Source organism: Protopterus annectens, chromosome 2.part1, assembly GCF_019279795.1.
Source record: "Protopterus annectens isolate FY-2018-M chromosome 2.part1, PAN1.0, whole genome shotgun sequence".
Lineage (NCBI taxonomy): Eukaryota > Metazoa > Chordata > Ceratodontiformes > Protopteridae > Protopterus > Protopterus annectens.
This window is the reverse complement of record NC_056729.1, coordinates 1,314,347,863-1,314,370,954: the sequence shown is the minus strand read 5'-3', so window position 1 is coordinate 1,314,370,954 and position 23,092 is coordinate 1,314,347,863.

Here is a 23,092-nt window from a genome sequence, read left to right as displayed (position 1 = left end):
TCTTAATCCTTTACTTTTATCTTTAATCATGGATATGCCTAAGTCTTTTAGACATTCAACTACACAAAATACTGCTTCACTCATCCAAATTTTATTTTAATTTATCAGAATAATATCATCTGCATATATCAATAACACTGCAATCTCTACTGCTAACTGCATCACATATCCTGTATTTTTCACTTTAAAATTTATTTCAGTCATTACCACATTCCTAACTAAAGCAAATAAAATGCAAATCATAGATCATCCTTGTTTTATACCATTTCTTATCTCTGTTTCACTACTTATCTGGCCATTTACCAAAAGTATTATTTTATTATTACTGTACGCTGACATACAAACTATCCTATTTTTTATTTAAATTATATAAATTCATTACTTCCCATAACTTTCAGGTTCTCTTGTATAAAAATCTATTCACTTCTCTATAATGGCCCACAAGTGCAATTAGCCTAGTATTAATCTATAAATCTTTAAATAAATAAATGGTTTATTAATATCCCCTACCATGAGTTTCACATCCTTTCTTCTGTTTATAGTTTTGTCCAGAATTTCTCTGACGATCATTAACAACTCTTACCAGCCCTTGCCATTTATACTATATAAACTTCCATGCGTTATATTTTTCATTTTACTTTCTATTCTTTTTTTGTATTATTTTCATAAATATTGTGTAATCTGTATTATTTAACAGTATTGGTCTTCTGTTTTTATATCTTGTATACTACAGTGAGGACTCCCCAACACCATAATTTGTTGGAATGTATGTAGCCATAAATCAAGTATTGCAACTACCTACTAATCACTTAAATGTACTTGTCTGCCTCCCTGTTTGAGTGATTCAGCAGCCTACTGCAGACTGACAACTACTCCCCCCCCAGGTCTTCTATGTCCTCAAAGATTTCATAGTTACCTAGAATGTTTTTTTCATAGTGCACCATAGGCGGTAGCGTTGTTACCTCACAGCAAGAGGTTCTCTCGTTTGATTCTCGGCTTGGCATGGGAGTGCCTTCTGTGTGAAATCTGCATGTCCTCCCCACGGTTGGGTAGCATTCAAAAGACATGCATGCGTTAATGGGTGTGCCTTCGTTGAAGGTTGTGCGTTGAGCTGGCACCTCGGCATTTCATAAAAATCTACTGCCAATCATTAGCGGACTGGAGTTCCGCTGTGGCGACCCCTTACCGGGAAAAAGTCGAAAGTCAAACAACAACAACAACAACCATTAATGAGACCTGCTCCTCTTTCCTGCCTGCTATCTTCCTAGTTAACACTAGGTGGCAGCACCTACCATCCAAAAACCAGTAGAACCCTATTCCCAATTTGGCTTCATTTCTGTTGTATTCTGACTGTATATCTCAATATCCTAATTAACACTCTCCAAACGCTAGAAATAAACCCCCACCCCTCAAAGCACAAACTAGTTGTACTAAAGCATCAGCATTTACCTCTGTAAATTATTTCTCCCTTTATTTTTCTCATAAAAACTACCTGTTTAACTTACCTTCAAAAAAGCAGTTGCTGATACTTTTTTCCTGCTGATTTTCTCTTTTTGCTCTCCTTGTCCTGATATCTTCTCTTCCCACACATTCTTTTTCCCTTCTCAAATCCTATCCAACCCCTCTATTTTATCCCCTCCCCCTTCATCACATGCCCTCCCCTGAACTTACTTCTAGACGTTGCGAACTGTGGCGTCATTTTTAAAGCCTGATCAGAAGCAACACTATCCTTCTTCTTTCCCCAGAACTGGTTCCCATGGTAGAGCTGCTTGCATCGCCTCCGGGTAGGTTTGAACAAAGGGAATAGCCTAACATATAGGCTTATTTGAACTTAGGAATGTGCTAAATACTGTACTCCTGGAAATGTATGTGTTTATGAATGCTACAAATGTCTTTTACCATTGAACTAACTATGATACAGCTGTTTTTGATCTTATAAATGCGTTATTGGCTTGAGTCTAACTTTTTCCATAGTTCCTAAATAGCGACCGCAATTGCCTATCACCAGCTGCTCTGGTGCCTCTTGAAGCTAGTTAGTCTTCTTTATTTTTCACATAGACTACTAATGTATTTCTTATTACTTGTGACATAGTCCCTAAATAGCGACCGCAATTGCCTATCACCAGCTGCTCTGATGCCTCTTGAAGCTAGTTAGTTTTCTTTATTTTCACATAGGCTACTAATGTATTTCTTAGTACTTGTGCCTATGGCTGAATAATGCTATCTGCATTATGTACGCCAACCACAAGGTGTTGGAATAAAACAAATAGAAACAGAGACTTCTGTTTGTACTCCCACCTAGAAACTGTTATCACTTTCCTGTGAAGTTTATTTGCACCAAATTACTGAAGTAGTAGCGTAATTGGAGAATCACATGGTGACTAGTATATAACGCCATCCAAAGGTAATCGCAAATTGACCTGCCTGCAATATCTGCTCACTAAGTGATACTTTCCAGATTGTATGAGCCCTAACAAGACGCCTTACCTTAGCGGTGAAAGCATACATTTGCTGACCAAATTAATGAACGCCACCAAAGTGGCCGTAACATGCAAGCATTTAATTTAACTTACTGAATGGTGTAATGGTCTTTTCCAAACCAACCAGCCAGCCTGTATTTACAAGGTCACATTGGTACCTGACCAAGAGTCAAGGTTTATAAACTTAATACACTGTGAGTAAGAACGAAGTTTAGTACGGATATTCATTGTGATAGTTTAAGGCAGTGCTAAAGGCTCCATTTGGATTCTCTATGCTAATTTAATGTGTAATCAGCCTTGGGCTAAAGAAGGTGTACTGACTGTTTTTTTTCTGTTACTTAATGTTCTAATGTAATGGTGCCTTGGGCTAAAGCAAAGTACTGAATGTTTTATTTCTGTTAATTAATGTCTAAATTAACAGTGCTCTGCATTGCTATTTTAAGTGCTTTTTTCTGCCTGAAATGAGTTTAAGATTACCTGTTAGCTACTTTTTGTCAAACCCCTTACTCATAAAACAGGCTGGGGTACTGCATTAGGGTTGGAATTGTAGAGTGGTTGTGTTTTTCAACTACTGTAACATACATTGCCTACCTTGCATTGTTTAGTAACTGTATTTTCTGCCTACTACTAATACCTCTTATACCACTCTCCCTCATTACACACCCCCTTTCTATGTGTATCCCTAGGTCTTTCTATCTACCTACTAAATAACCTGCATGAAGTCCTTCTCTTTTGATTATTCCTCAGTTACACCTACCTCCATACCTGTAACTTCAAAACTTTCAAAGAACCTAACCTAGTGTGTGTCTCCTCTCATTTTACAGTTTTGCACTCCAGAAGCTCTCTCCCTGCCTCTAAAGTAAAAGGAACATCTCCTGCAAAACCTCTGAAATTTCCCTGGATTTTTTGCCTGCCTGCCAGCCTGAGCCTTTCGAACTACAGTGAGGACTCCCCAACACCATAATTTGTTGAATGCATGTAGCCCTAAATCAAGTATTGTAACTACCCATTAATCACTTAAATGTACTTGTCTGCCTCCCTGTGTGAGTGATTCAGCAGCCTACCGCAGACTGAACTACCCCCCAGATCTTCTATGTCCTCGAAGTTTTCATAGTTACCTAGATTTTTTTTTTTCATAGTGCACCATTAAAGAGACCTGCTACTCTTTCCTGCCGGCTATCTTCCTAGTTAACACTAGGTGGCAGCACCTACCATCCAAAAGCCAGTAGAACCCTATTCCCAATTTGGCTTCATTTCCGTTGTATTCTAACTGTGTATCTCAATATCCTAGTTAACACTCTCCAAATGCTGGAAATAAACCCCCACCAATCAAAGCACAAACTAGTTGTACTAAAGCATCAGCATTTCCCTCTGTAAATTATTTCTCCCTTTATTTTTCTCATAATAACTACCTGTTTAACTTACCTTCAAAATGGCAGTTGCATATACTTTTTTACTGCTGATTTTCTCCTTTTGCTCTATCCCGCTCTGTTCACCCTATGGGCTCACTCTGTTCCCCTACCCTACCCCCAAATCTCACCCACCCCAAGTGTACCCACATTTATACTTTCTCAAACCACACCCCCTCATCACTTGCATCACTCACACACACCATCTACCTAACCCCCTCCCACTTCCATATGCACACCAATCTCACACACATGCCTAACCTCTCTCATACATACACCACACCTCACACACCTATACTACAATGCCTACCTTCCCACAACAAGCTCTACTACTATCTACCCTTCTAGTATCCCTAACCTACATTACCCAACTTAGCCTCCGCACTAACACATACCTACCTTTAACCACACACACCACCACCTCAGACCCCTCAAATATATCCATTCATATTCACAGATCTCCCCAGAACTCTACTCCTCCAGCCCATCCAATCTTTTTAAACTCTCCTTACTCCCTACACCACCATCTCCTCACCCTACTCTAACTACTTTCTCAAAGAAAACTCTCCCCCAACAAAACCATACTTTTCTTTACCCTCTACTTCTCCTCAGACAGCTCCTCTCCCATATCAAACTCTCTCTCTCAGGTGACATCCACCCTAACCCAGGCCCAACCCCTACCTCTACCCACCCTATCCCAAGTTCCAATCCACACAAACACAAGGCTATCCGCCTCATGACACTAAATGCACAAAGCCCCTGTAATAAAATCTCCAACCTTCATGCCTGGCTCTCTTACAACCAGCCAGACATAACCACTGTCTCTGATACCTGGCTCAAACCCTCCATCAGAGATAATGAAATCCTTCCCCAGGCTACCACATTTATTTATTTATTTATTTATTTATTTATTTATTCCAGTTGTTGACTGGGGTGGTCCACTGGGTTCAAGAGCCCGTTTTCAGTGGAGGCCCGGGGAGAAAAGCTCCACAGAACAATGTTACAATTCAAATAGTGACACTACAATAAAGTACAAGTAAAATAAAATAAAATACATAAACAAGTTATAAGCAAAAAATTATTTGTTTTACAGAGAAAAATTGGATGGAAGTTCCACAGACAGCTGGTAAAAGCTTTCAATATTTAAGTAGTTAATAATTATGGAAATAGGATGGTTAAATGAGGATTGTCCTGGAGGAAGAGAGGCATATAGCAAAGGAGGATGCAAATAAGTTGGTTACATTAATGAAGAAGGATAGGGGAAAATTATGGAAGTTTAGCCAGGAGAGTCGGGGGATGAGAGCTTGGGTGGTGAAGAATAAAGAGAGCAGTTACATTTCCTTTGAGTTTGCAGGTAGTAATGGAGCTGTGTTTTGAAGGAGTGTAGGTTGTCACATGTCCTTAAAGTAGAGAGTTGGGAATTCCATTTTTTAGCTAGGGAATAGGAGAGTAAAAGTTGACCAGCATGGCGCTTGGGTTTGTGGATGGAAATAAGGTTTTGGCGGGAAGATCTGAGGGGTCTGGGGGGTGTATAAGGTTGAAGAATATTGGATAGTGTGGGGCAGCTGGTGAGTTGCAATATTAGTTTGCGGGCAGAGACTATTTGGAGGTAGAGTAGTTGATTAGGGAGTTCAAGCCAATTTAGAGTTTGTAAGGAGGAGCAGTGATGGGAGAGGGAGTTAGCTTTGGTGGCGAATTTGGAGATTTTATTGTAGCAAACTTCTAGTTTGGAGGTTAGGGTGGAAGATAGATTTGTAAGCAGAGGAGCACCATATAGAAGAGATGGCAGGAGATAAGTAGTGGCCAAGGTGTGCTGAGTAGAGGGTGAGAGGAATTGATTGTGTCTGTACAGTAGGTCGAGTTTTATGTGGGTTTTTTTGATGTTGAGTTGGATGTGGGTGTTGAATTTTAAGTGTTCATCAATGGTGATACCTAGGAGTTTGGCGGAGGGAACAATATCAATGGTGGAGTTGTTTAGGCTAGTAATAATAAAAGAGTTTTTTTCAGTGGGGGTGGATTTAGAGTGAGAGAATAGGAAAATCTTAGTTTTGGTAGCATTATGTGCAAGGTGGTTTTGATGCATCCATTTTTCAGTGGTTGAGAAGGCGGTTTGGGTTAGAGACTTCAGATCTGTAAAGTTGGAGGCATAGCAGATCAAAGTTGAGTTGTCTGCATATTGGACGATTTTGGTATTGGGGATGGCTTTGTGGAAATCATTAATGAAGATGTTAAATAGTAGGGGGCCAAGTATGGACCCTTGGGGAACTCCTGTGGGGGTAGGGAGGAAGCTGGAGGAGGCTTGGCTCCATTTCACGGCTTGGGACCTGTCTGAAAGGTAGCTGGAAAACCAGGATAGAGTATTGGGGGAAATGCTGAGGTTTGATAGATGATTTAGCAGATGAGAGTGGGAGATAATATCGAAAGCTTTAGATAATTCTAATAGAATAGATGAAACAAAGTTGCCAGAGTCACGAGCTGAATTAACAGAGTGTAAGAAGGAGAGGAGGGCTGTGTTAGTGTTATGTCCAGGGCGGAAGCCATGTTGGGTGGGAGAGAGCAGCTGGTGTTCGGTTAGAAATGGCATGAGCTGCAGGTGAATGCATTTTTCAAGAATTTTAGAGACTGGTGAGAGGATAGCTATGGGGTGGTAGTTGGAGAAGTTACAGTTTTTGCCACCTTTATGGAGAGGGAGAATAAAAGCAGAGCACCAAAGTTTGGGAACATAGGACTCAAGAAGAGATCTATTTATCAGGATACTAATAGGGAGTGCAATACTGTCAGAAGCAGTTTTTAAGAAGGAGGAGGGGATGTTGTCAGGGGCATTGGTGCAAGGTTTGAGTTTGGAGAGAAGTTTTTTTATAAGGAGGGTAGACACAGGTTTCAGTTCAAAGGTAGGGGTTGAAGGAGATGAGGCAAAGGAAGCATGGTCAGAGGGAGGTTGGGGAGAGTTGTTGAGGAAGGTTTTGGTACATACACAATGATAGGCCTCATAGAAAAGGAGGAGGCATAGCAATTATCTACCCCTCCACTCTCACTTGTACTCCATTAACCAATCCCATCCCAACTTTTGCCAATGCAGAAATGACTGTAAATCCATCTGCATCTCCTCCATCTACATCCCTCTCTTGGTTTAGCTCAAACATCAAAAATGAAACCTACATTCTTGGTGATGTAAATATTCATTGGGCCTCCTTCCTCATAGATACCCCATCTCACTCTATCAACTTCTACAATTTCACCCAACTAATAGACCTCACTACCAGGACAAACAAAGATAGTTTCTCCGGTACCATCTTAGATTGGATACTAACAACACACCCCAACCATATCTCCAAAGCTCATATAATACCAGACCCTCTGGGCGACCACTTACCAGCCTTCACAGACTGCCTACCCTCCCACATAGAAAAACAACACATTTTCAAGCAATCCTGTAACCTATATTCCTTCAACCCCAAAATCTTCTCTGAATGCCTCAAGGTTACTAATTGGTCTCCACTGAAAAGCCTTCCACTAGATAATGCTGTCACATATTTTAACCAAACTTTCCTTACCTTACTTGATAAACTAGCCCCTTTACAAACCAAACGTATCAAAACAAATTCCTGCCCCTGGCTATCCCAAGAAACTAAACTGATAATGAATCAAAGAAACAAAAAGTGGAAACTGTACCAAAAAAAAAAAACCCAGCACCCTCCAAGAATATAAACATCTTCGTAACCTGGGCAAAAACAATAACAAAAGATCGCAAAAACTACTACAGCAATTTGAAATACAAGCACTCAAACAATCCAAAGAAATTCTGGACATCCATCTCCTCAATACTCAACCCTGGTAACAGTTCCAACCCCTGCCCCAATCCTAACCTCTCAAGTCTTGAAACAGCCATTAACTTCAACACATTTTTCATTGATTGCATAGCTAAATTATCCTCCACTTTCCCCAATCCATCCAACAATTCTAACCCCTCACCCTGCCCCCAAGCCCCCTTTCTCACCCCCCTCTCCCTCCCTATTCTCCCTTAAACCTGTCTCCACCAATACTATAAAAAGACTACTGGAAAAGCTAAAACCATTCTGCAATGCCCCTGACAACCTTCCAGCAAATTTTCTTCAAATATCAGACAAATCAGTAGCCAATCCCATATCCATCCTCATAAATAGATCCATTCAGGAATCCTATGTACCAACCATCTGGCGTCATGCATTCATAATTCCTCTCCACAAAGGTGGTAAGAACACAGACACTACCAACTTCAGACCTATAGCTATACTCTCTCCTCTCTCCTCTCTCTAAAATTCTAGAGAAAACCATCCACTCCCAGCTCATGCCCTATCTAATCCAGCACAAACTCCTCTCTCCCACCCAGCACAGCTTCCCCCTTGGCCACAGCACCATGACAGCCCTCCTTTCCTTCCTTGAAACAGTCAACCTAGCATGTGAGAGTGGCAAATATGTATCTTCTCTATTTCTTGACCTCTCAAAGGCATTCGACACAATCTCCCATTCCCTCCTCCTGTCCCAGCTCTCACACTTGCATCTATCTCCCTCAACCCAAGACTGGTTTTCCAGCTACCTTTCCATGCACCAACAGGCTGTAAAATGGAAAGAATCAACCTCCCCGTTCTTACCTACACCCACAGGAGTTCCCCAAGGATCAGTACTTAACCATCTCCTCTTCATCTTATTCATTAACAACTTCCACCTCTCCATCCCTGAAGCCTCAATCATCCAATACGGAGATGACTCCACTATCATCTGCTCAGCTTCCTGCCCCTCCAAACTTCTACTCAATACCCAAACAGCCTTCTCCAAAACTAAATCATGGATGCAGTCTCATCACCTGGCCCTAAATGCCAACAAAACAAAACTAATGATATTCACTCCCACCAAAACCTCCCAGTTCCACAAGGTCCAATTTTCCATCAAAAGCCACAATAAAACCCCTCTAGAAATCATTCCTAGTACCAAGCTACTTGGCATTACCATCGATGACAACCTAAAATTCGACTCCCACATCCTCTCAACAATCAAAAAAACCCACCAGAAAATTGGTCTCCTCTACAGACACAACTACTACCTTACTCCATCCTCCTATCATACCCTTGCATCTACCTTCCATCTCCCCTCTCTCTTGTATGGTGTTCCCCTATTCTCCAACCTACAACTCAGCCTCTGTACTAAACTCAATGCCTGTTACAACAAAATCTGCAAATTTGCAACCAATTCTAAGAACTCTTCCCATCACTGTCACTCCCTACACACCCTAAACTGGCTAGAACCCCACAACCACCTAAAGTACCTACAACTTACAACAGCCCACAAACTCATCTTTAAACCAACAGAATGCCCCTCTCTTGCTAAATCTCTAACACCCTACACACCTACCCGCACCCTGAGATCCAAAGGCCAAAACCTCCTACATGTACACAAACCCTTCCACCGACCTGGCAAACTACTACTATCCCACACCATAGCCAAGCTATGGAACAATCTCCCCACACCACTATATAATATACCTAACCACAACAACTTCAAATCCATGCTTCTCTCCCATCTCTCCTCCAAATGGGAATGTCCTTCACATGCTCTCACTTAAAACACCCACACTACTAACTCCACACCTAAAAATCATAATTTCTTTGCCAACTTTAACAAACTTCAGAGATCTTACTCAGAACATCTTTGCAAAAATCTTTTGCATGCGTGCCTCTGGCCTACGTTACTCATATTCTCAAACTGACAAGCTCTAAATTGCAAACCAGTGTCTATATATTACTTGTAAAACTGTTACTCCTGTACAGACTAATATTGAACCATGCTACTCACTTTATCTATTATTAATGTGGCAACTCTCTGTAATTCTGCCTTTGTAAGTTTACAACTTTCTGAACTTACATCGTATAATGATGCATATTCTGTATATTTAGATATATTATAATGATGCAAACTTATGTACTTTATATTATGTACTGGAGCATTTCTCCTCGGGTCTCCACTGAAAATGGGCCACAAGCCCAGCTGGACTAACCCGGTTAACAAACAATAAATAATAATAAATAATATCTCTTTTTTTTTCCATATAAAGTTTATTATTCTATTGCATGACTCCTTATAAACAAAGTTTTTGATTAACCATTCATTCAAAACATTTAAAAAATATTCTTTTTTCCTTTCCGTGAGGTTTTTATACATTTTATATCCTAACACATCCGGGCCTGCTGCCAAATTTATATTCACCTGACACGAACTTTATCCAGCTCTTATAAAGGAATTTATTTTTCAAATTCCTTATTCACTTGTTCTGAGATATTTACCTCCCATATTCTATTATATTCTTTCTTTTTACCTTTAAATGTTTCTTCTACATAATGAACTACAATATTCATAATCTGCTCCTGTGTACTCTTTATCTCTTAAATTTTTAATTTCTCTCATTATATTTCTATCTTCTTTCACTATTTTACTTAAATATACCTATATGTCTCCCCCGTTCTCTTGTAAAAATACCTTTGTTTAAAGAATAATTCTTTATTTTTCCTGATTTATTTTTCTGTATTTCTTTTTCTTTATTATACTATTCTCTTTCATCTTCTCTAAGTCTGCTAGAGCATTTTATATACTTTTCCTTTTCTGTATTTTTTACCTCATTCTGCCATTTTAAATCACATCTTTTAATTTTTTTTAATTATTCCACCATTCATACTAATTAACATAAAATAACCTTCTAGTAATACGGGCTTGCCATAACTGAGATATTAACTTTTTTTCTTGTTCCATTCCATTCTTTTTCATTTATTCATTTTATCATAGGATCATAGGAGGTTACTAGGCTAATGGCCCTGGGGCCCTTACAAGCCTAGCTAATAGTTTATCCCCAGAAAAGAAACCTCAGTCAGCACCTGTCGCCCCTGTCAATGAGGGACAAAGGTGGAGCCCCTGGGACAAGAGGGCTAGTGAGGTACTCTGTTTGACATGTATGTGAAGTCTGTTCCAGAGACAAGGCAGCCTCTGGGAGACAAACCTGTCTCTCTAGCAGGTTTTGCTGATGTTGCATATTAGATTTAGGCCTATCAAGCAAGTAATACACAAGGAGTTAGACTTATGGACATGGAGCATCTCTAGTAGGGCAGGGTCCGATATTGCCTTGTAGGCGAGACCCAAATCACCACTGAGCAATCTGTATGATACTGAGTAGAGTAATAGTGATTTAAGCCTGTTCATATAGGATAGGTGTTGGAGGCCATGGATTCTCTTTGTGAGGTATTTCTGTGGCCTTTCCAGTTGGAGCAGGTGTTTGGAGAGATACATACCAAACAGGTCTTATAAGGGAGGAGTACAAAGAGGTAATAACCTCCTTTTTTCTGGATGCAATCCCTTTACTTATAAGATGAATAACATACAAGGCTTTTCTGACCACAGCCACTGCATAATGGTCAATTGTGAGATTGTTATCAACCTGAATATCCAGGTCTCTCACCACAGGTTGTGGTCTTAGGGGGTTGCCGTTGATGTCATAATTAGTAGGGGCTGTGTGTTTGCAGAATGGTACGATAATACTTTTTTTGCGTTTAGCTTAAGGTCATGACTTTGGCACCAGTTACTTGAATATGTGAGACCCTCTTGCAATATTTTGATGTCAGTTGGTGTGTCAATGACAGCACCCAACTTACAGTAATCTGCAGACTTGGTCAGCCATAGGCCCTTTGTCTTTGCCTTGACCTCTGAGAAGTATATGCCAAACAGTAGGGGTCCCAGGACAGATCCCTGGGGAACACTACTAGTGACAGGCCTGCTGTCAGAGGTGACATCACCTACATTGACCTTGTGGGTCCTATCTGTTAGCCAGTTAGCCACCCATCTTACTAGACAGGGATTAACACCAAGTTGTGTTAGCTTTTTGATTTTGCCTGAGTGGGAGATCGTGTCAAAGGCCTTGGCCAGATCAAGGTAAGCTGTATGTACTGACTTTCCCTCATCCAAAGCCTTGGTGACAGTCTCAAAGAAGTCAACTAGGTTCAATAAGGAAGACTACCCCTGACAAATCTGAATTGGGTTAGGTTGAGTGCTTGGAGATTGCCTATATCCTTTTTTATGAGATCCATAATAATATGCTCCTTGACTTTACAGATCAGACTTGTCAAGCTGATGGGGTGATAGTTTCCCAAGTCAGTAGTGGCACCACCTTTGTGCAATGGGACGACGATGGCAGCTCTCTACTCTGCTGGGATGAAACCTGTTATTAGGCTGTGGTTGAATAGGGTGCTCAATGGCGAAGCTAGTTTTTGCTGGAGAGGGTGCAGAATACAGCCTGGGATACTATCAGGTCTCATGGAAGCTGTATTCTTTGCCTTGGATAGGGCCTTTAACACTTGATCTACAGAGATGAGAGGTGTGGAACAAGTACTGGGGATATTGACTGGGCATTTGGGGGGTGATAAGTGGGTGAAGTCTGCAATGAACCTATCAGCCAGCAGGATCAGTGTAAGTGGTATCATTAAGTACTAGTTTGGAACAAACTTGGGTTTTGTCATGGAGGTTCCTAACATAACTTTGTTTTGAAGGCTAGTTTCAACTCATAATTGGCTTTGGCGGTTTTCACTAGTGATCTAATTTGCTTGTTGAGGCAGAGGAGGCGGTTTTTCCAATTTGGAATTTGTTTCTTTTTACCCTTGTAAAGCCTGTTGATAGAGGATGTCCACCATACAGGTTTGTGTTTCCTTGAGGAGCAGATTTTAGTTCTGTTGGGTATGGCTGAGTCCATGCAGTTGTTCAGGTGCTTGTATACTGCACTGGTGTACTGTTCAACATAGATGGCTGCATCATTGGGAGGGGGTGAAGCTGCTGATACCCTCCCATAGGAGGTTTTATTCAGCTTTTGAGATGTTTTTTAGCCTGGTTATGGCTGGGGAGGGGTTGCTGGGATAGAAACTTTGAATGAGACAGACCGATGAACTGATCTCACCAGGGAAAAACATACTATGGGAGTGGTGCAGCGGCCTCCCATGTTGCTGACAACCAAGTTCAGTATGTTATCTCCCCTTGTGGGAGATTATACTGTTTCCTATTCTAATATGTTCTTTATTTTTATTTATATTTACTGTTTGTGACCATTGGATCTTGTACTGAAATCTTTTGTCTAGAGAAGCCTAGCTGTTTCTTTGTGGGAGAGAGAATTCAGTCAGGTTTGATCTAGCTGGAAGAATTCCTGCAATGCTGTGTTATCTTGATTGGATAATTTGGCTGGCTTCTGTTTTTCTGTCTTAAATAGTAAGCATTTTAAACCAGTTTGTACTTGTTTGCTCAAAGTTGTTCAATGCTTCAGTGAGATAGGCCTTCTGCCATTACTCTGCTGTGATATTGGAAAAATATAATTTCTTATTTTCAACTGTTTTTTTGCACTTCTGTTTCAATGCATATCTATTTAATCTATGCAACTGTTTCCAAGTCTCCTTTTTGTTGTCTGCTCATTTTACTTGTTGCTGTCTTTGAAAAACACTAGCATAGTGCTGAATATCTGTTACTGTTTGTGACCTTTGGAGCTTGTAGTGAAATATTTTGTCTAAGGAGGCCTAGCCGTTTCTTTGTGGGAGAGAGAATTCAGTCAGGTTTGATCTAGATAGAAGCATTCCTGCAATGCTGTGTTATTTTGATTGGATAATTTGGCTGGTTTCTGTTTCTGTGCCTTAAATAGTCAATGTTTTAAACCAGTTTGTACTTGTTTGCTCAAAGCTGTTCAAAGCTGCAGTGAGATAGGCCTTCTGCCATTGCACTGCCGTGATACTGGAAAAAAGATAAGTGTATATTTTGCAGTTATTTGCACTTCTTTTTTACTGCATATTTGTTTAATCTGTGCTACTGTTTTTTTAGATTCCATCCACCAGCCCAGCTGCTGTTGTGGTCTTAAAGCTTGGTGGCTTTAAATTTTCTGCCTCTAGCATAAAGCTGATACTGGACACTCCCCCCAGATACATTAAATCAGCTCATTCTACTGTTTATAGTGAGAACTTTGTAAAGGCCCTTCCCTTTAGCTGCTCAACCTCAAATTATCTTATTATCTTCTGTCTTCTTACTTGCTACTAAACAAATGAAAACTGCACCTCTTCCTACTTTATTTTGTGTCTTGTGTTTAGTTCAACTGCATTTAGTCTGATGTATTTATTACTGCTTGTTGGTAGCCTTATTAAACTGATGACAGTATTCTACTGAATTGCAGTTTTAATTGTGCTGTCTTTTACTTTTGTAATTGTGAGCTACTGTTTTAAAGCAATCTACTGATTAACTATATTTCATTTGTATCTACTGCAATTCATTACTGTTTAACTGTATTTTATTGCATTTCCTTACTGTTTAACTGTATCTTTTCATACTGTGAGTTCTGTTCTTTTGACTATAAGTGGTTAATCTGTGCCTTATTGTGAGTTTTTTACTGTGCTCTTAAACTTTAAATTGAGTAGCTTAGTCTAGATACAGGTCTGCTGCATCCAGAGCATCAGCTGCATGGTTTTTAACCCTTTTTGAGGTAGTCCAGCTTCCCTTAGCAGCACTTGTGTTATCACCTAGTATTGCTACTCTTAGACCTTCCTCCCTTTACCCTTTTAGCTCTTTCTGGCCTCTCTCCATCAGTTTCTGAAAAATATGGATGGACAATTTCCTACAGTTTCTCCTGCCAGTCTGGTTGATATGGGCATCCTGAAACAGTGTAGCAACTGCCTCATGTACACAGACTACCCTGTACTACTACCAACTAGGAACACAATTTATGAGAGATGCAATTACATCAAGCACCTACTGTAATTGGTCTCTCCCCCACAAACCAGTATATCTGGTACTGAGAAGGTTGGCAACACAAACACCACACCTCCAACATCACCCACACCTACACAACACACCCCTACATATGCGGAGGTTCTCAACAAAATCATACCCAAACAAAAGTGACCTCTGAGGCATAAATGCATATGAACTCCACTGTCCACCACACCACACACCACACATAGTCCACACATCTGTGTCTGACAGCCACTAAGGCCTAAACATAAACCCAAAATATTAGTCATAGGACACTCTATTGTGAAAAACAGTGATGTGCCCCTCACCAGACGGGATAAGGAGAAAGTCACGGTTAGTTGTTTGTTGGGTGCCAGAATCCACCATATCACCAATGCACTCAAGTCTCTCAACAGGTACTGTTATGGCTCTGGCATAGTCCATGTTGGATTGCGTGACTTGAGACACCCTTCCCTGGACTATATGAAGAGAGACATGATCAAGCTATGAATATGTGTCCCAGGCAAGTATGTTCCTAGCCTGAAGAAGCATTCTACCGTCACACAGAATGATGCCTCAATACAAGCAGAAAATGATTGATGTTAACAATCGGCTTAGTTTCTGGTGTCATTGCAGGAGGATCCAGCACCTGACAGCCTGGGATGACATGACAGACAAACCACGATGCTTTGCCAGATATGCCCTGCATCTTTCCCCCTTGGGGTTCAGGCTCTTGCCTCCCCCATAGTGCCTTTTTTAAGCAATGCCATGAGGTCAAAACTACCAACATGAAAATTTTATCAAAACATAAATTACAGGTCATGCTGCCAAATGCTAGGAGTCTAAACATGAAACTGCACTCAATGCAAGATTTCTTAACCCTGGAAGAAGCTGACATTTGTGCAGCCACAGAAACTTGGTTCAAAGCTGCGGAGAGCACCTCAGTAATACCAGGTTACTCATCCTATCATTCATTTAGACACCAAACTGTGGACAGCAAAACAAAAGTGGGTGAAGTTGCAATATATATATATAAGACATACACAACTCTAGGCTGGTCAAACAGTATGATGCACAGGAAACATTCCAGGTGCAGTTAACAGTTGACAAGAACCCTATTCAAATCGTAGCTAGCTATATGGCTCCAACTTTGACTAAAGATGCCCACTCCACCTATCTGGACTTTTTCGAATCTATCAAGATTCAACCCATTACCCTTATCATAGGCAATTTTAACTATCCAGCCATAGACTGGAAGAAATACTCATGCCAAAACACAAATGCCCATAGACTCCCTGATTTTGTCAGTGAAAATGCCTTGGACCAGTTGGCTGACACCCCCACAAGAGGTGAAAATATCTTGGACTTGGTATTAACCAACATGAGTAAACACTGCAGCATCCCTACAGTGTCATCATCCCTGATAAGATCAGACCACAAAGCAGTTACTTTCAAATTCATGATCTCCCCTGAACCCCCCCCCCCTCCGCTAGGGTCAAACAAAAAAAACTTCTCCAAAGCTAATTACAACCTCCTGAGGGAAGGTATAAATAGCTTCACAGCCCACTTCCTCTCCATAGGAATTGAAACATATGTCCAGACCTACACCAAATATAGCTGCATGGAATCAGGAATAGCAGACAGGATGAAATCATGCTCCTCAAGGAAGAGTAAACTGTCTGGTGGATATGTACAATAAATAAACTGTATAATAAAAGGAAAGAAAATGCTGTCCAGAACCAAGAAGAAGGAGGTCTCTTCTTCCAACCCACCAAACTTACCCTAGACAGCTCTCACTTTAACATCAAAGCAAAAGACAACACCACCATCCATCCTACAGAACACACAAAATTACTAGGAGTAGAAATAGACAATAAACTAAACTTTGACATTCACATTTCCATGACCATTAAAAAAGTGCACAAAAAACTAGGAGCATTATATAGAAATCAGCAACTACTTACCAAAGCAGCTAAAATTTCAGTAGCAAATTATCTCTACCCTACCCTACGCCTCTCCAATATTTACTAACCTTAGACAATGCAACCTAAATAAACTAGAAACCTGCTACAACAAAATCACCAAATTTGCCACAGGGGCTTCCTGCTGTACTCACCACTGTCTCTCACTAGCAGAACTGTGCTGGCTAGAGCTCCCCCACCTCCTTCAATGGTACCAACTCGCACTCGCCCACAAACTAATAAACCAACCACTAAAAGTCCCATCTCTCCAAAATTTACTCCAACCCTACATAACCACGAGACCACTAAGATCCAGTCACAAAAACCTCCTACTGGTCACAAGAGCCATTAACTCTGCTGGAGAAGCATTATTCTCCTGCACTATAGCCAAACTCTGGAACTCTCTCCCATCCTCAATTACCTCTGTAACTTCTTGTACCCACTTGAAATCCTTACTAAAATCACACTTAAAAACTTGCCAGATATGCTCTTGCAATCCCCCCTCTAATACCATCCACTCCATCCACCCACTACCTCTCTCTGCCCCTATCAACAACCTACTCTTAGCAAGCTTGGTTACTCATGTTCCCAGCTACCTACCACATAATACTAACTTCTTGTAGCAACAACTGCTAAGGCTGTTATGTACCTCAAAAACAGATTGTATCAATTGTTCACTAATGAATCTCAACTACATTTGTAACCATGTTTTGTATATGTCAACATATATGTCAACATATTTTAAAATTGTACTATGTTTTATAGCTGTTTTACATCTATGTTTTATTCTTGTCTTACATCCTCAGTTGGACTAATGTCTAAATTTAAATGCTATGTTTTTTAACTGTATAATGCAAGTAATACTTAATGTGGAGCTTTTCTCCCCGGGCCTCTGCTGAAAACAGACCTGTGTCCAGTCGGACTCTCCCAGTCAACAAATGTAAATAAATAAATAATAATAATTGGAAGCAATATCTCCTTAGTCTGAACAAGCATATAAGAGCACTAGTGAAATCCTCCAAAGCAAACCTCGAGTCCAAACTGGCCACATCTACTAAAGACAGTCATAAGGCCTTTGTCACATATGTCCGCAATCTCAAAGGAAGCCCCCAGATCTGCTCAGAACTGGTAGTCAATAACACCACATACACAAACGCTGCAGATATAGCCAAGCTGCTGTCAGACAGGTTCAGTGAAACTTCACTCCTCTGTTCCCCATCAGTAAAACAGGACATCCTAAGTACCTGCCCCCCTCCCCTTATCTCTAGGGAGCAAGTCATCACTGCCCTCTCAAAGACAAAAAATACAGCCTCCATGAGACCCGATAACATCTCAGGCTGCATGCTACATGAACTCAGGCAGGAACTTGCAGCACCATTAGGCGCTCTATTCAACCAAAGCCTGAGTACTGACTTCATCCCAGCCAAGTGGAGGACAGTCACTATCATCCCTTTGCACAAAGGTGGAGCATTCACCGATCCAGGCAATTGTAGACTCATCAGCCTAACTAGCCTGTTCTGTAAGGCCATGGAGTGGATTATGATAGACCTCATTAACAAGAACATTGGCAACCTCCAGACACTTGATCCAACACAGTTTGGTTCTGTCAAGGGGAGGTCATGCCTGTTAAATTTGGTCAACTTCTTTGAGTAGTCACCAAGGCCATAGACAAGGAGAAGATGGTGCAAACCGCCTACCTTGACCTGGCCAAAGCCTTTGATACTGTTCCCCACTCAGGTATAATAGATAAACTCTCTCGACTATGCATCAATCCATATGTTGCCAGATGGGTAGAAAACTGGTTCACTGATAGAACCAACCTAGTCAAAATAGAGGAAGCCACCTCAAGTAGTATGCCCATAACAAGCGGTGTACCCCCTGGGATTGGTCTTGGAGCCTCTCCTGTTTGGGATATACTTCTTGGAGGTGCAGCCCAAATCTACTGGGCTATGGCTGACCACATCTGCAGATGACTGCAAGCTGGGTGCTGTCATCAATTCACCTAGTGATGTGGACTTCCTCCAAGAGGGTCTCACCCAAACAAATGACCAGTGCCAGAAATATGGCCCCAAATTGAATGCCAAAAAATGCATCATCATCCCTTTTGGGGAGAGTGATGTCCCCACAAATTATCATATTGATAATAAGGTCCTAAGCACGTAATCTGTCATGAGGGACTTAAACACCCAGGTTGATAGCAAACTGACGTTTGACCACCATATTGCCTCTGTTGTATGGAAAGCTTTCTACATGGCACACCTCATTAGTAAGGGTTTCTAATCCAGGGACAAGGTGGTCATAACATCCCTGTATTCTTCCCTTATAAGACCCATTATTGAGTACAATGGCCCTTTTTGCATGTACCTCATAAAGCACATGTGGCAGCTGGAGAAACCACAGAAGTTCCTCAGCCGGAGAATCCAGGGCCTCAAACATCTACCCTACACAGATAGGCTAAAAGCCCTGTACCTCTACTCAGTCTCCTACAGACTCCTCAGAGGTGACCTCTGTCTGGCATACAAAGCAATCTCAGACCCCACCTTGATGGGACTGCTGCATATCTTGCAAGTTAAGCTCAAGTAACTCGCATGTCGGACCTCAACCTGGTCTGTGACATCAACAGGACTTTTTGGCAGGACAGAACTGTGTCCCAGAGACTCCCCCTTTTGTGGAATAGACTCTCTCTCCATGTAAAGCAGAGTACCTCATTAACCCCTTTTAAGTGCAACCTGGATAACTGGATGGGGAACAGAAAATACAACCCTGGGATTCTACCTGAGTCCATGCTGGACTGTGCTATAGGGTGCTGACGAGTTGGAACATGGGATACATTCTTGGGTAGGCTTATAAGGGCCTCATGGCCAATAGCCTAGTAACTTCCTATGATACTATGGACCTATTATCCATATTACCAAATGATCTGTAAATCCTGTTGCTTCCACCTTCTTCTGTTATACTTATTCTTTCTGATAATATAAACATAATCAATCTCAAATTTAAGCACCCCTCTTTTATATGCCTAAAAATGTCTGTTCCAGATATTCAGTTTCCCACATCTCATAACTTCTCATAGTGTTTACATCATTTCCTTTCCATTGTCTTTTACCCCTTAAATCACAATTAAAATCTCCTGTCATTATGATATCCATAGTTACCACTCCATAATTCAAGACTTGTTGAAACAAATTATTTTATTACAAGTAACATAAACATACATTGCTAAGAGCCTATATACTTTTTCTTGCTACCTAAGATCTACAATAGTCATTTTCTCCTTTCTTATCAATGTTATGTCCAACATTTTTATTGATCTTCTATATGGTATAGTTAGTTCCAAGCATCACTCATATCCTAAATTCCATATTATATCTCCAGCCCATATTTTCTCTGTTTGCAGTCTTTCTCCATTTGCTTAAAACTTTACATATTCTAAAACAATATTTGCATCATATTTGTTAAACCATTCTAACATTCCTATACTTCTTACTATTGTTTGTGTCTTTCGGCTTTTCCCGGTTAGGGATCGTCACAGCGGAACTCCGGCCCGCTAATGATTGGCAATAGATTTTTATGTACTGGCTTGCCGGGCCTAACGCACAACCTTCAACGAAGGAATGCCCATTCACGCATGTCGCTACACAGAAGATGCTCTAACTGAGAATCGAATGGGCAACATCTAACTGTGAGGCAACAACGCTACCGCAGCACCACCACCACAGTCCTATACTTCTTACTATATTTAATACTATTCATATTCACTGATACAATTCTTAAATTATTATTTTCTCTTTTTATTCATTTATGTGAAAGTACATTATCTTTAGGCTTATTGCTTTTAACTTATTTTTGTCTTCTACTTTTCATCATCCATTTCCTTTCTTATTTTCTTCCAAACTAATGCATTTAAATTGTTAAAAGTCTTCCCTTTTACTACTTTCCAGTTTATATTTTCTTCATCACTAACTTCATATTTGTTTCTATCACCTCTTATTTATCCATTCCTTTCTTCTTTTCCTAAGTGTTCTTCCATTTCTACTTCCAAACCGTCTTCACTTTGTTCCTTATCCTCTCATTTCTTTTATTATCTTTTTTTGTTCTTTCTAGTCTGACAAACTGTCTATAAATTACCCATTTCATTGCATTTATAAAATTTCAGTTCACATCTTTTTGCTTTATGATCAGTTTCCCTGCATATATAACATTTCTTTTTATCACAGTTATTTATTAAGTGCCCTTCTCTTACACATACACACACACACACACACACACACACACACACACACACACACACACACACACACACACACACACACACACACACACACTTTGGGTTTATTAAATTAGGAATATCAATATTTTTTTTCCATTTCCATTTTCAAAACAACATTACTGTCTCATCCTCCAATCCATAGACTCCTATCATCATAAAACTTTGACATGTCCAAGTCATTGCATATTTTTTTTTTATTTTCTTTCAGTCTCTTTTATCTTCTGTCTGAAATTGGCTGTTTATCTTCTTTTTTTGTGTCTCTATTAAATTCTTTAACTATATACATATTCCACGGATTGTCCCTTTTTTTTATACTCACCTAAAACAGCTTTTCAAATCACAATCAGTCTCAAAAATAAAAAATATATATATCTCTTTATTTATTAAAATAAATTTATTTATTTATTTATTTATTTATTTATTTATTTTACATTTGTTGACCGGGCTAGTCTAGCTGGACATATATCCGTTTTCAGTAGAGGCCCGGGGAGAAAATCTCCAAAAATATGAAAACAATGTACATCAAAAAAGCAAAGCAAATTACAAAATACAATGGTAGGCTTGTGTAATAATGTAAGAGAAAAAATGAACAGTTAGCAAGCACAAGGCAAGTCAACCAAAAACAGCTGGTTAACAATACAAATTTCAAGGATGCAACATACTGAAGTTGGGACAATAATAACTAATAAGAAAATATCACAAGATGGTAAAACATGCAGAAGGAAGATAAAAAAAATGTATTTAATATAATATAAAAGAAGTAACTGGCATCAAATAGTTATATGATTTAGAGGGACAGTTAGTGGATAGAGAGGGAAGGAAGGAGTGAGGGAGAAGTAATTTCAGTCGGGATTAGGAATATCAATATTTTTTTCCATTTCCATTTTCAAAACAACATTACTGTCTCATCCTCCAATCCATAGACTCCTATCATCATAAAACTTTGACATGTCCAAGTCATTGCATATTTTCTTTTTTATTTTCTTTCAGTCTCTTTTATCTTCTGTCTGAAATTGGCTGTTTATCTTCTTTTTTGGCTGGGAAGATGGCATGTGAGATAAATGCTCTTACCTCTTGTAATTTCACCTCAATGGAAGTATTACAATGTTCCAAACTTTGTACCTATTCAGTTTCTTATCTTCTTACCACATATTTTTTCTTCCCACTATTGTTTTTGTTTGTCTTTTCTTTTTTTTATTTCTATTCTCCAGGCTCATGTTTCACTGTCTCTGCAAACGTTTTCTTCTTATGCCCTGCATCATCGTTTAATATAGCTTCTGACTCTTCTTGTATTTCATTTCATATCCATTATCACCATCTAAAAACATCTCATTCATTCTCTGGTTCATTCTGATCCATCATTTCCCATATAAATCATCCTGCAACCCTCCCGACTGGATGGTTGCAAGACCACAACCTTCGTTTATTGCTTTCTCCAGATCCACAAAAGAATTCTGTTGAAAAACAGCTTCTGAATCCTCTGTTACTTTAACGGTGCTGTCTTGTTTACTGGCATTCACCTTCGTTCCTTCCGTTACTTTATTTATCTCACATGCCATCTTCCCAGCCACCACTGGACTAGGAATGGGAAGTACATGTTTACTTTGTTACTCCAAATTTACAAGTGGGGGAAGTTCCCTGATGCCCTGACCAAATATCCCCTAGTAGTATAAATACGACCTCAGTTAAGGGTAAATAAATAAACAAACATTTTATCAAATAACAAACTTTTATTGGAATTGCATGAACCAAACCTAATTTTACTGGCTTAGATATGACCATTATTTTAGACACAGCTAAAAGGACAATGACATGTTTATTATGAAAGCCTTTACTTGCAAATTTTTATATCGACCTTGAAAGCAACTGAGGCATTCATAATGCACTGTGCAACCCTGTCTTTTGCAGGGTTGCTCAGTGTAATATGCCAGAATGATTCAGAGATCACAGTAGCTTGACAGTGCTAAGAAGGCTTTGGTCCATATCATTACACTACTCTCTCTGACAAAGGCCTGACTTAAATGTGGCAGTCTGGGGTATGGCTAATACTAACTAACCAAGTGCACCTCCATGGAACTCTCCACTGTGATCAGAATAGCACCATTAAGTAATTCAAAGAATAAATATACCATGGTATTTTTAGCTCTTTTTTCTTCCACATAGCTGACCATCATGTAATTCTAATGCTTCTCCTCTATTACT